The sequence below is a fragment of the Pectinophora gossypiella genome, chromosome 27 (assembly GCF_024362695.1).
Source record: "Pectinophora gossypiella chromosome 27, ilPecGoss1.1, whole genome shotgun sequence".
NCBI lineage: Eukaryota > Metazoa > Arthropoda > Insecta > Lepidoptera > Gelechiidae > Pectinophora > Pectinophora gossypiella.
The window spans coordinates 4279271-4295227 of record NC_065430.1 but is presented as its reverse complement, the minus strand read 5'-3'; the positions used below and the strand labels follow the sequence as shown (position 1 = coordinate 4295227).

Genomic DNA, 15957 nt, shown 5'->3' with positions numbered 1-15957 from the left:
TTTCGCTACTGTCATTTATGTAAAAATTTATATTATTCGGACTTTCATTGTAAGATAAATCAAAGATACGGTGGTAAATACGTCCTTGAATTTTTAGAAAAGATATACCTTCTGGATGATGGAAACCGTGGGAAACACCTAATGCCGAAAATGCAAAAATATTATTGTAAGCGCGTGGTCTATTTAAAAAAGCTGGATTTGTATAAAATTCTTCGTTTAAGGGGAGAAAATTCTGAACGTTATAGTCACCTGAATGACAACACCATTGCCGACGAGATTTCTCTTCTTCGAACAATGGAGCATTGCATTTTGGACATCTATATGTTTGCTCAGACAGAAGCGACGTGTTTTTAAAATTATATAAGCGAATAGTGCTGAGTTCATGTCCCTGTTTTTCACCTATTAAATTTTTTGAATATCTCAGCGGTGTTTCTATGTTACGACAATTTTCTGTATATCTTTGTGCTGCTTTTTTGTTAATTTCGGGGTGGAGCTCGTAATAACGTTGAACGGCTGCGCGATGAACGTCTGGGTTGTTCTCGTTATAACGTTGAACGGCCGCGCGATGAACGTCTGGGTTGTTCTCGTTATAACGTTGAACGGCCGCGCGATGAACGTCTGGATTGTTCTCGTTATAACGTTGAACGGCCGCGCGGTTTATGTCTGGATTGCGTTCGTTATACCGTTGAACGGCGGCGCGGTTAATGTCTGGATTGCGTTCGTTATACCGTTGAACGGCCTCGCGGTTAATGTCTGGATTGCGGTCGTTATACCGTTGAACTGCCTTGCGATTAACAGCGGGGTGTTTCGTTGTATATTTCCTTACAGCTTCGCGATGCGCATTTTCTTTATTCGGTTTTCGTCCACGTTTCTGTTTTTTGGGTCGGCCGCCTTTATTTTTAACGCATTGGTTTTGATTACCAATTCTTTCTAATAGGACAACTGGTTTTAAAATTGACAATTTCAAATCATTTGTAGTGTCATAAACATCTACAGGATTTGTATCAACTTTCAATTTACTATCTAAATTTTGCACAGAGGTTTTAATCGGGGTCAGTGTTGACTGATAGTTTATCAAAATAGAATCTAAAGTTTGATTCATATGTAATGGTGATGATATTAAATCTATTAAAATGGACTGTGACGTTTCGGAACTAACCTGGGTTTCATTTTGCCACATAAGGTCGTCATTTAATACTCTTAATCGAGTTAATGAGTATTCGGATCCGTCGTAAATTTCATTCGCGAGTAAAAGTTTTGCTAGCGCTTCGGTTGAATTACATTTAAATAAACGTGCTACGTAAGGACCGTCCTCTGGTTTGCCCCTTCCTATGTTAATGTTTTTGCTGTTAACCGCATGGCTGTTAAAGAAATAATATTCACCATTAAAGCGCCAAAAACTAAAAGTATAACCTTGACCCGTAAACAATATGCTATCCGTACTGTCGTTGTGATTTGAATTGTTTACATTATAAGCAAATTCTGAATCAACAGTATAGTCATTAGTATTAAAAAATACTCTGTTGTCCAAAATATTCTTTAACGTTAATAAACCTACGTCTTTATTCGCGGGAGTTGTAGGATACGTATTAGAAATGATCCAGTTGTCCTCCATGCTAACTATATTTACGACGTTACTCCCGACGCGAAGCTCATTGGGTAATTCATCTGGCATAAAATAACTGACACCCCTCTGAAGTAAATATTTTAACTGCATGTAAAGTGTATCCCCCATTTTTAAAATTTCATCAACTTCGGCAGTAGTGAAACATGCGCGATTATGGAATACAGAATAAATTGAAGCGCATGCTGAGATAACCGTACATTGCGAATTATTACCTTCATACACATCGGAGCCTTGGTGTGTTAGACCTAAGGAATTAGTAAACGTTAGATATTAATTTATTTAATAGATAAGGCAATACACCCTATTTTTGACATCCCTACTGTCTTTAGTAGGAAAAAAATAAGATAATTTTGATATATTCCATGCTATCTAAACAAAAATATGGTCCAATCTGGTTCTAGGTAATGGACATTTTTTTAAAAAACCATTTTAAACGCCTTAACCTCAGTGCGAACGTTAAACGTTAAAATTTGAGCAATGATTAGACTGTATCAATAATTTAAGGTGCTAATAATTAGGCAGTTTACCCTATATACTTAAAAATTAAAATATTATTTATCAATATTATCATCCCCCAATAATGTATTTTTTTAATAAAAAAATAATTCACAGATATAATTACAGGCAATGCAATAACTATTATATGACCATTAAATTACCTATTATTAAAAAAAGAAATAATAACCTACGCATATACAATTTCAGTCGGATCAATAAACCTAGGTAGTAATTTGTTTAAGCCTTACGTATAAAGATACACAATGCCGCCTTTACATTGTAAACGCAGGCTAAACCCTACAAGATTTATCAAAATAATGTACTATGTATTATACACATTAAAGAGGTCCACAGAAAACACCGCGATGGTATATGTGTATCTCTTATAGATATCTTTAGTATTCATCTACGGATGAATACGAGCTTATACTTGGAAGAGTTACAATCAAAAATTCAACAACTGGAACAAAAACTGGAAATAGCAGAGAATGAAATTGAGAATTTGGTATCTGAAAACTATGCACTTATAAATAAAAATTCTGACTATGAACTAAAAATTAAACAGCTAACGCAAATATGTAAAACTACACCAAGCCAAAGTGCGTCTAAGAAAAAACGTCAGACCCTTAGTCTAAATTGAATTTCTAGAGTTAGCTAACAACCAACCAATTGTTCCACCTATGATATGGAGTACCACGAAAGCGAAATTAACGCCAACTACTATAACGCCACTTATAGTAATTATATTTAAGTACCTACATAAGGTTAGATAAAATTAGATTTAATAAAAATAAAATAAATAGGTAAAAAGTAAATAAGTAAAATACACTACATAGTGTATGAATTTAGATATTCCAAAGATAGCAGTAAATCTCCATGGTAAGTATAGGGAAAGGGGAATTGTTTTACTCCAAATTTAACGTGTGCATGTCAAGAGCAGTAAAGAATAAATCAAAACTACTGGATCGATTTTAATCATTTTTGAGTGAGTGACATAGGCTATATATTTTATACCCATGCAAAGCCGGAGCGGGCGGCTATGTTTTTATATACAACGTTCACAGTTTTTCTGTAGTGTATTTAGTATAAGCATTGCACCCGAGCGAAACCGGGGCGGGTCGCTAGTGGTATATAAAATAAAAAACTTATGAAATACTGCCATAAGTCGTTAAGCCGTTGGTCCCGGCTATTAGCCGTAAAAACACCTTCACCAACCCGCAGTGGAGCAGCGTGGTGGAGTATGCTCCATACCCTCTCCGGTTGATTGAGAGGAGGCCTGTGCCCAGCAGTGGGACGTATATAGGCCATTTATGTTTATGTTATGTTATGGAATACTGAAACTATGAGCTTATGATTATCAAATATCATTCTAAGCAACTTTCTCGAAAAAATACATACTTAAGAGTATGCCTATTTCCCGTTGGGATAGGCAGAGACCACGCAATACCATTTACTACGATCCTGACACATCACTTTGCTTCGACCACTCTTATCAAAGTCTTAATGCACGCTCGCCGGTTCCCATTACTCTTGACCGTGGCTTTTCTTTAAATATCCTGGAATTAATCGAGGTATGTACTACCTAGGCCTTCCTCTTCCGATTCTACTAATTATACTACTAAATAAATCTTGTCTGTCCTACTAAATATCTAAGCATTCTTTTATCAATTCTCTTCACTATACATTTTCTTTCACAACAGTCCCTTATCACGCTATTTTATCATTCAAAGTCATTTCACTCATACTTCTCAACGTTGTCATTAGTATCCTTTTGACAGTTTTAATAAAAGATTAAGCAAATAATTACATAATTGTAACATAAATATTTAATTGAGGTAATAAACTAACTTTAAGTCCAATCTCATTCATATTCTCTCTCGTAATCTGTTTCCTGCCTACCCCAATGGGAAATAGGCGAGATATTATGTAGGTATGCAATGCAGCACTCTGTTTAGGAATATTTCGAAAATTTAATATAAAATAACAGTAAAACGTAATACCACAGTTTTTGTTCTTATTTTGATCTTGTTGCATCATAGTGTGAGATTATTTCAGAGTAATATAAGTGAAGTATGTATATTTGTCAAAATATAAAAAAAAAACCAGCCAAGTGCGATTTGGAATCGCGCACCTAAGGTTCCGTCCACAGATGTGATCAGTAAAAGAAAATTCTGATGGCGAAATCTAAGATATAATAATACGATTGGGTTGAACATCTCTCATCATCATCATCACACATCAAAAATAAAGAATAATATAATACCTTAGAATGGTCTGTCTCGTACTTATGCATTAGACGTGTATCTATACTACATACTTACATACACAGAATTTTCCTTTATTAACCTTTACTGTGGACGGAACCTTAGGTACATATACACATTAAATATAGTATAACATAGTATATATACCTACATTATTTTTTTACTATATCAGGGTTGTGGAGATATGGTATTTTTATGCACTCATTGCATTCGGCGTTTTCCATATCTTTAGGCAGCTGTAAAGTTGTTACTTTATTTTGCTTATTACTTTATAGCTCATCATCATCATCAGCCCACTAACGTCCCCACTGCTGGGGTACGGGCCTTCCCTATGGATGGGTAGGGAGATCGGGCCTTAAACCATTACGCGGGCCCAGTGCGGATTGATGGTTATTAACGACTGCTAATGCAGCCGGGACCAACGGCTTAAACGTGCCTTCCGAAGCACGGAGGAGCTCAAGATGAATTTTTTTTTGTGGTCACCCATCCTGTGACCGGCCTTTGCGAAAATTGCTTTACTTCAACAATCGCAGACCGAGCGCGTTAACCGCTGCGCCACCGAGCTCCTCAAATAACTCTTATAGCTATAACTTTATAACTATCACAAAAAATAATTAAAAAAAACTCAAACCGACTTCAAAATCTGTCGAATAAAAAGTAATAAATAATATTAAGTTAAATACCTACATTAAAATCAAAATTTTGAAAATACTTTTTATTTGTTTAAACTCGAGAGTGTGACTAATAATATACGCCCGTAACCAGGTACCTTCGTTAACAAAACACTGGAATATAACATACATACATACATATAAACAGCCTATATACGCCCCACTGTTGGGCACAGGCCTCCCCTCAATTAACCGGAGGGGGTATGGAGCATACTCCACCACGCTGCTCCACTGCGGGTTGGTGGAGGTGTTTTTACGGCTAATAGCCGGGACCAACAGCTTAACGTGCCCTCCGAAGCACAGAATCATCTTACTTTTTCGGACAATCAGGAATATAACATGTCTTATAATTTGTTTAATTTGTGTAGTGCCCGACACACCCTTGACCGTTTTCCAATTTTCTTTAAACCATTAGTAATCATTCATACTCACTTAAGCTGTAAGCCTCTATTAGTAGTCGAAACACAAGATTCCTAATTTTTAACTGTTTTTCAACCATAAGTTGGAAATTTCTAAACCAATTTTGATGAAACTTGCATTCTTTCCTATGTTGGACGATACTTAATCCCATAAACAAGCATTATTGCAATACGATTTGTAGTTACTAAGAAATGCATGGACAAACATACATCCATATATTTTGTTTTGAATACATATGGGTCCAATTGATAACCTTTTTTTTAAAGTCGATTAAAAAAAAGGTTTGTTTGTGGTCTACCTAGGTGAACTGACAAGGTGTACCAAAACCAACACAGGGTTTCCTTCAGTCCCTACCACATGGTCATCAAGATATATAACCATATTCAAAATTCAAAATATAGAAAACCTACATTCACTCTTTTACAGTAATTTAAGTTTCTTGTATGTAGACAAATGTTATTATACCTAGCATTCAATATTTTTTTTCAGATAAACTAAATATTAAAAAGCTTCAATATCTCTATCTCTATATTAGGTACTTACTTAATAACTTGTTTAATATAATTTTGTTATTATAAATAGCTGTTAAATAATTAAGTAGGTAACTTTGTAATAATTTTGTTACCTAATTACTTATTTCTATAATTCTTAGTTAGATAGTTAATATTTAATCATCATTATCACATATTTAGTTGACTTTTTCACGATTTTAGAGAAAGGTTTAGCTTTTCACTCAGAATATTAAGAGAGTGACTGCTATAGCATAGAATAAGTAATAATACTACGGTCATAGGTTAACTTATGTGTGTATTATAATTTGTTACAGACCTACTTATTACTTAAAGGTCATCTAATAAGTAATGTTACTGTTGTGCTACAACATGAGTTGCTGTCAAACCTGAATCACTCCGATTGTTATAATTCAAAAAGGATTCACTCTTATTATTATTATTTATTATCTACAGTCTTATGACTTCTCTGACCATCTAAATTTATCATAGGTTAACTAACTTACTTCATATAGGTACCTACCTACTTAAATATTCTAAAATATGAATAGTAATTACCTATCGCCTATTCTAGTCATACAGCATAAGTAGGGGCAATACAATCTAGGTACCTAATACCTGTTATTAAGTAAAGTTTTTTTCCACGGCTGATGTCAAGCGGCTAGCTATTTTAGACATAATGATCAATCGATCGTTTCGTAAAATGGATTTAACATAAAAAATGTGCATTAGATATTAAGCTCGTTAAAACCTAAATACTTACCGGCACCGACGCAGGTCGCAGCAGTCTCGTCATAGAGGCCCTGCTGCTCGTCGTCGACGCGACGGCGAAGCATTGTAGAGCACGATGGAATCTCAACGCTTGCACGCTTCATCTGTAAACAAACCACTTCTATACTATTTGTGTTTATCTAATACACAATAAAATAAGAATTATAGCTTTTAAGTAGATAGGTACTTACCTTTTAACGTTCTCACTTTCATTATGTGAAAAAGAGAATCAGTACCTACAGAAAGTTAAAGATCTTACAATTATAATACCTAATTATGTTTATATGGCTAACTTTTTTACGATTTCAAAGATTAGTACCTTATTATATACCTAAATATTTATAAATAATTGTTAAATTATTAATAACAAAATCGACTTACCTTTGGAAATCTTGAAATACAAGTGAAAAAACGCTTGTCACTTTTTCGCGCCAACGGTTTCGGTAGCGGTAGCGGTACTGAATTTACTTTTTTTTCCATGCGACTAACAAAGAAATACTGGCAAAGCAGATTCAAACAGCCAATATCGGAAAATATTGAGGTACTTATTTTTTTGACTTGGTCGCATAGATATCGATGGAATTAATAAATAAGCAACAAAATCTAATTTCGTTTTGTCACTTCAGTACCATTTAACTTTTTTAAATAAGCAACGGAGATTGAGTATTTTCATTAATTTTTCCGTGGTTTTTTGGCGGGAAAGTTGTTTTTTTTTTATTGAATAATCTAAATATTTAATACGAAGTGAAGAATTAATCGAAAAACAGATTCTCTTTAGTGTTGTTGTATCGGAAAAATATATAAATATAAAGTATAAATAAATATTCAATAAACAAAGTGGTACTATCTATTTTCGGTTCGTACCAAGAAGCGGCTTCATAACTCGAAAGTTTATGCGGACTTTTAATTCGTATCACAATAAGAGACATTCCAAGCTTCGTTCCCCAAAAAAATATAGATAGCTTTGTGTATCCATAGGCGATGGCGCCAAGGAAACCGGGTAATAATTTGAGTTTATGGCCCCAGGTAATTAGAAGATGAGGCTATATGGCATAATACCTTAGCGTAACCTGTGGATTCCATTGCCTACCGATTTGAAAAAATAAAAATACGTCTATTGTTTTTAACGAATTTAACGTAGTATATTTGGCTGTATGTGTTATGTTTCCTTTGCCTTATTTAATGATTCCAACTCCTACTTCTCCGTTTTTTGCGATACAAAAATAACCAAAAAAAAAATGAACGTAGTTGTTATTTTTTTTATCTTTTTGGCGGGAACGGGACAGTTGCTTTCTTCATTGAATAATCTAAATAATTAACACGAAGTGGAAGTGGTGTTTTGTGGTTAATGATCGCATTAAATTAGTCGTAAAACATTCGCGACAGTGTTATTATATCGGAATCTATTTTCGCTTCGTGCCAACAAGCCGCTTCATAACTCGAAAGTTTACGCAAAAAAAAAATACCTTAGACATGGCTGTATGGGCATAGTTACCTTTACCTTCGAGAAAAAAAAAAACCTTGTTATATTTTTCTTGATCTCGTTGCTGAAGTTCTCTTGATATTTTTCTGTGCTACTTATTTCCTATTTTGTTAGAATTTGTAGTTTACAAGTTCATTGAATCGAGCCGCACTTCCCCGTTTTTTGCGTCAACATTCTACTGTAAAAATTTCCAGAATCATTATGTGTTTTGGAAAGAGCTGATATGATAATAAGTTTGTCTATAATGTGCGTTGATAAATTGTAATGTAAGTAACATACAATCAAAAGACACTTTTAATTTGCCATACAACCATAAAGTTGAAGTTGACACTGTTATTATAAAGTTATTTATTTATAGGTGTTAGATGCTGATCGACTTTGTCATACTAACTCATACTCGTACTAAGAGATGCGAGCAACAATAACAAGTCTCCTGAAGAATGTTCCAGTCAAAGAGTTGGAAACAATTGTGACTGTATAAGTTGTGGAATATCTTTGAACAGGCACTCAAGAAGACAAAATCACAGGCCATAAGCTTATGGAAAAAAGTGATAAGTGGTATTATACAGAAAAACAAATATCTCCAAGACAGGTAATAAAATAATAAGGATTTTAATTTATGTCGTGCCATTTAAAAGTTATGTGTTTGAATCATAATTGCTATAAGGCAATAATTATGATTAAACATTGTTCTAATTTCAATTTAATGTTGGCAATGTTTAAATTCTATCCTTTCACATTAAATAATATTGTTACAATCATTAAATAATATTGTTACCTACAATCAGATATATTCTGCAATATATTATTGTATGTGTATGGAGCGCTTAATTTATATTTATTGGCTCCATAGGGACGGCAAAACTACAATTAATTTTTAGAACATTCATATTTGCTTTCAGATGCCTGATGGATGCTTGAATTAAAGATGGATGGTTGTTTGTGAGGAGGAGCTCGGTGGCGCAGCGGTTAACGCGCTCGGTCTGCGATTGTTGAAGTTAAGCAACTTTCGCAAAGGCCGGTCATAGGATGGGTGACCACAAAAAAAAAGTTTTCATCTCGAACTCCTCCGTGCTTCGGAAGGCACGTTAAGCCGTTGGTCCCGGCTGCATTAGCAGTCGTTAATAACCACCAATCCGCACTGGGCCCGCGTGGTGGTTTAAGGCCCGATCTCCCTATCCATCCATAGGGAAGGCCCGTGCCCCAGCAGTGGGGACGTTAATGGGCTGGTGATGATGATGATGGTTGTTTGCAGGATGAGCTCACATCGAAAGCATTAATATTTAGTGAACAGTAAAGCTGTGTTAAGTGTGCCATTGCATTGTATGTAGTTAGTAGCTATTTATGTTCATAGATGTTGTTAAACTACCTATGAGCTTAAATCACTTTATATTATCATATCATAACATAACATAACAAATACTTTTTTGCACAAACAGGAAAAAACAAAAGAGAAATAGAATTAGTACAATAGGCGGCCTTATCATTAAATAGATAAAAAAAAATACTATGTATTTTTAATGTTATTTTTAAGTTTTTATATACCTACTTACTAATAATGTAACCATACATCTCATCATCTCCTATTACATAGCTTGTGAGGTGGATGGCGAACCTCACCAACCCTGTTATAGGATTATTACTGAGCCACCCTGTTGTTACATAAACCAAGTCCCCTGACATGGTTTATGTAACAACTATGTATTTATATTAGTAAGTAGTAACTGGGACCAACAGCTTCACATGCCATCCAAAGGATCGCAAAGTAATTTTTGTGATATGTCAACACCGGGTTCGAACTTTGGATTGTGAGCCTGTCAGTCAACCACTCTGAATCGCAGAGAAGGGGAGGAAAGTAGTTGGTTAAGTTGATGTTTTATTAAACTATTTGATTAATTGTAGAAATATTTTGTATGAGTTGCACCTATGACATATTTTAAATATAATAATAAAACAAATTATTTCTAAAAATATGTCTTTTATTACTTTTTTAAACAAAATTGTTTCTTTTTAAAATTATCTTGAAAAATATAGAGTTTAATGATGTTGTTAAGTGCCATTTCTACTGATAGGATAACACAATCAGTGGTTTGACCAGTTGTTAGTTACATTTTGATGTAGGCACCTGCAGGCATTGAATTTATGACCTCTTGAGAATTTCCACATGAAACATCCTTTGGTAGTTTACTAATAAGGTACTTTCCAGGCTACATTCCCCAAAAAATATATAGATGGCGCTGTACAGAGGTGCGTTCGTTTAACCTTCCAATTTCATGGACAACACGCATGTATCTACTTGTTTTACCTTTGTTTTTGAGTATATATGATGACCCTTGTAATTACACCCAGGCACAACACATCTTCCACCTAATATTATTCTGATCAAAATAAAGAGAAGCAATATAGGTAAGTAGCAACACTATTCTATACCTACATATCTGATTCATATAACATTACATACCTCTGCCATCAAATTATATTTTTTCAATATAATTATTTACCGCAGCAAGAACAAAAGATAAAGATAATTTATTTGCTTAAACATGAGTAATTTAAATACAGATGACAATGTTCACATTATAGGTTTTTATCACGTTAAATCTGGATAGCGCCATCTATATATTTTTTTGGGAACATAGCCTGAAGAGTATCTCATTAGTTTTTTTATAAATATTTCTATTACTTACCTATAATGTTACTGGTGCTGTTTCTAGTACCTACACAACATCTAAGTGTATTTGAAGTTACACCTGTCATTTCCTTATCAGTTGAAAAGGAAAGGGACGGGTAAACAACGCGTAGAACTTTTGGAATACACGTCAATTTTAGGCAGAAAATTAAAAAAGAACCTTTAATATTGACCTTAAATTTAAAATTTAATATATAACCCGACAAAATTAAGTTAACAGCACACGCCAAAAGAATTGCATATGAGCGAGATGCCTATTTTATAATTAACAGCTGTCAATCATCCGTCCTTTCCTTTTCGGCGGATAAGAATGAAAAAAAAAAAACAGTTATTGGCAAGCTTGCTGCAAAATGTTACGGTGTGCCTCTTTTTGAGGCTACAAGAATTATATAGTAAAAAAAATAATTGCAGCCTAGCCGCCATTTTGTTTTTTTGTAACTATAAATTTAACCTGACTACTTCTAACGGCTACCTCACTTTGTTCAGCAGACATCTGGTTTATCCGCCATTTCGTTTTTTGTTTGCAGCGATTGGATTTGTCAAAGATTTAAATACGAGTCGTGAAAAAACTATTGGTTCAGGCAAGATATTTCTGCCAGGCCGTAAGGTGTCTCCTTGATGCGGAGCAGTTTTCGAAGATCGAGCAGTAATTTCATAGGAAATATGACGTTCTGATCAGACCCTCGATACGTCATTTTTACCCCCAAGGCATTTTCTGGAAAAACAAAATTTTGTATGGCGGCCATCTTGTTTTTTCGCCATTTTGTCTTTTTTTTCACCCGCGATAGAATTTGACCAAGATGTAAACAGGTCTCGTGAAAACAAAAAAGTATCAGGTGCGATAGATTTGCCAGGCCGTAAGGTGTCTCCCTGATGCGGAGCAGTTTTCCAAGATGACGTTCCGATCATCAATTTTACCTCTGAGACATTTTCTGGAAAAACAAAAATTTGTATGGCGGCCATTTTGTTTCTTTTTCACCGAGAATAAAATTTGACCAAGAATTAAATAGGTTTCGTGAAAACAAAAAAGGTCCAGATGCGGTAGTTTCGCCAGGCCGTAGAGTGCCGCTCTGATGCGGAGCAGTTTTCAAAGATCGAGAAGTATTTCCATACTCTTCAAGACGTTTCGATCAAAACCCTCATACATAATTTTTATCCCAGAGGTATTTTCAGGAAAAACGAAAAATTTGTATGGCAGCCATCTTGATTTTCCGCCATTTTGATTTTTTTTTCACCGGCGATAAAATTTGACTAAGGTTCAAATACGTTGTGCGTAAAAAGAATTGCTCCAGGTGCGATAGTTTCGCCAGGCCGTAGGATGTATCTCTGATGCGGAGCAGTTTTCCAAAATCTGGAAAGTTCCCCATACTCGACGGGAGGTCCAGATCACAACCCTATACACAGTTTTTACCCCCGAGACATTTTCTGGAAAAACAAAATGTTGTATGGCGGCCATCTTGTTTTTCCGCCATTTTGACTTATTTTCACCCACGATAAAATTTGTCCAAGATTTAAGTAGGTTTTGTGAAAAAAGAATCGTTCCAGGTGCGATAGTTGCGCCAGGCCGTAGGGTGTCTCCCTGATGCGGAGCAGTTTTCCAAGATCTGGAAGTTTTCTCATATTCAACAATACGTTCCGATTACAACCCCATACACAATTTTTACCCCCGAGGCATTTACTGGAAAAACGAAAATTTTGTATGGCGGCCATCTTGATTTTCCGCCATTTTGATTTTTTTTCACCGGCAACTAAATTTGACCAAGATTTAAATAGGTATCGTGAAAACTAAAAAGTTCCACGTGCGATAGTTTTACCAGGCCATAGGGTGTCTCCCTGATGCGGAGCAGTTTTTCAAGATCGAACAGTTTTTCCATACTCAGCTTGACGTTCCGATTACACCCCTATACATCATTTTTACCCCCGAGGCATTTTCAGGAAAATTGAAAAATTTGTATGGCGGCCATCTTGTTTTTCCGCCATTTTGATTTTTTATCACCAGCGATTGAATTTGACCAGGAATTAAGTAGGTTTAGTGGAAAAAAAAATGTTCTATGTTTGATAATTTAGCCAGGCCATAGGGTGTCTCCCTGATGCGGAGCAGTTTTTCAAGATCAAGCAGTATTTCCATACTCAGCTTGACGTTTCGATCACATCTCACATACATCATTTTTACCTCCGAGACATTTTCTGGGAAAACAAATTTTTGTATGGCGGCCATCTTGTTTTTCCGCCATTTTGTTTTTTTTTCACCGGCGATTGAATTTGACCAAGAATTAAATAGGTTTTGCGAAAAAAAATCTTATCCAGGTATAATAGTTGCGCCAGGCTGTAGGGTGTCTCCCTGATGCGGAGCAGTTTTCCAAGATCTGGAAGTTTTCCCATACTCACCGGGAGGTCCAGATCACACCCCCCATACACCATTTTTACCCCCCGACGCTCCTTCTGGGAGAACAATTATGTCAGTGAGTGAGTGAGTGAGTCAGTCAGTCAGTGGGTTTGTAGCTATATATATTATAATATGCGGATACTGCGACATCAGCGCTGTGCTTGCGGGACGTCCTGAAGCGCTATTACATCTTTCAAACGCGATGCGTCAAAGTTTGAACCGACGCAATTTAGGAAAAATCTACCTTATTATTACTGTACTGTGATCGTTATTTGTAAAATCATACAATACATGTACACAATTCTTTATACACAATATAATTATTATGACATATTGTGGACTTTTCGGTAGACCTACAAAAAAGGAACAATTCAACCATACGTTGTTTTGTTATATCTCAATGGGCTCAGGCAGTGTTTTCGCCGAAAGCTCCAAGTCGGCTATATTTGTAACGATAATTATGTTTGACATTCATCATCATTTTTGAACCATTTTATACAAAAAAAAAATACTTGTATAAATTATATACCCTAAAGCACGCCCATGAATCACTCTACTCATTGGTGAAAACCGTATGAAAATCCGTTCAGTAGTTTTTTAAATAGCCGCATGTTCACTGATGCGATTAATGCCTGTTAGAATTTTACAAAATAAAAAATACGGAAATTACGGAAGGTACTTTAGTGCAAAGTACATTATTGTATAATTATAATATTATTGGTAAAAGTGATACTTTTTGAAAATTCCGTAACAAATAGACGGGTTCGCCAAATTTAATTGTAAAAAAAAATACAAAAAGTAAAAACAATTAAAACATGCACTTGGATTTGAACCGTGAAACTTAAGAATGGCGGCGACTGCTTTACCAAATGCGCCATTTAGAAGTTAGAAGTAGACTTCAAATTATGAATCTCTTTTAATAGCTAACCTAGTTCGCATGTGTGTGTGACAGCTTCGTGTTTGTACACAAATTGAAATGACACCAACTTTTGATGCAATGTTTCAATATGATATCTGCAGTAAATACTTCAAAATTGTAGCTTAACTTAAAGATAATGTATGTAAGATTTCGCCACCTAACATTTCACTGGGTCAGAACTCAACACTAAACGAATAAATGGAAAAAATACGAAAACTGCAGAAGTAACGCCATCTGCTGACGCAGCGTTACCTAGCTGACTGAAACGTATCACCTTAAGCTAAGTTAAGTTTGCATTCCAAGATACCTATTTGATTCGCCCGTGTTATTGATTCATTCACTCATTCTTCCTAAAATTACCAGCTGTCAATCATCCATCCGTTTCCTTTTTGGCGGGAATGAAAATGACAGGTATAACTTAAAGTGAAATTAGGAAGTGTCTGTAGGAATCGGGGCCTCTATTGCTATAATATTTTTAACTCGAATTTAAAGATAGATAATAAATACTATGTAAACAGTCTGTAATTTTTTTAGAGAAGATAGGCTAGTGTCCAACTAGTCAAATCAGTTACTTTTTATTAAACGTCAAAACAAGAAATTACTATGGAATTTGTGTGAGAAAGCAACCTGTGACGTCATAGAAAAACGTGACAAAATGTCGGACTTGTTATTACGTTTTTCTTGAGTAAAATTCATAAATAAGATAAATAGAAAAAAAGAAAACGTTTTTTGACACTTTCAGATCTGTCTTTATTTAGTAAATCAGTATTTCATAATTTATCTTTGACCCAGGAAACTACCCGATTGGAGTGGAACGGAGGGAAACCACTGTCATATTTGTACACTAGCTTTTGCCCGCGACTTCGTCCGCGTGGCGTGTTATAACAGAGAGATCTTTGTGTGTGTGTGGGAGTGCATATCAAATTTCAAGCATCTAACTTATGCAGTTTAGAATTTTTCATACAAAAGTTCCTTCCCGCTAACTCCCGTTTCCGTGGGAATTATGCAATATCCTGTTGCAACTAAGCTTTAAGGTAACTAAGGTACCTGCATGCCAAATTTCAAGCGTCTAACTTAAGCGGTTTAGATTTTTCATACAAAAGGATTTTCTCGCTAATTCCCGTTCCCGTGGGAATTCCGGGAATTCCTTTCTTAGTGCACCTCTACGGTACCTAAGCTACGTCCCTTCCAAATTTCAAGTGCCTACGTTTAGCCGTTTAGACTGTGCGTTGATATGTCAGTCAGTTTCTCCTTTTATATATTTAGATAAAAGTAGCATAGAGAATGCTACTTTTATGGACTATACCGACAAGAGCGTGGCTCTTAGTGATGATGATGATGATAATTCGCCTGTAATAAGAACTGGGGGGTTAAAATGGCCACATCGAAGCAATTCATCTAGAAAAGCAATATTGCTATTTGACATTTGTTTGCATTGCGCACTTACATTTATATGCGCAAATGTCAGATTGCTTTTTTTAGATGAATTGCTTCGATGTGACCATTTTAACCCCTTGTAATATTAGTTTTAATAAAGTATTCGTGTTGTATATAATTGTATTAACTATTAACGTGGCTATCGCCTCGTTTATATGTACGAAATTTTCTAAGTAAGCAATAAATGAATTTAATTCAGAAGTGATTGATTTATTTTATTACTTTTAAAGGTACAGTCATGAGCAATATAATGTACCCACTTTAGGACCCTGTCGCACTAACA

General features: G+C 35.2%; 2 protein-coding genes across 4 annotated transcripts in view; one reads left to right on the top strand and one right to left on the bottom strand.

Annotated features, from left to right (window-relative positions):
• The window catches only part of LOC126378814 (poly [ADP-ribose] polymerase tankyrase), a 74999-nt gene extending 59124 nt beyond the window's left edge, over positions 1-15875 (top strand). Inside the window, exon 25 of the mRNA XM_050027231.1 lies at positions 14518-15875. The gene's annotated coding sequence lies outside the window, so the exon portion shown is untranslated. The remainder of the gene's footprint in view (positions 1-14517) is intronic.
• LOC126378947 (uncharacterized) overlaps positions 1-15957 on the bottom strand; it is a 119105-nt gene that overhangs the window by 97002 nt on the left and 6146 nt on the right. The window lies entirely within an intron of this gene.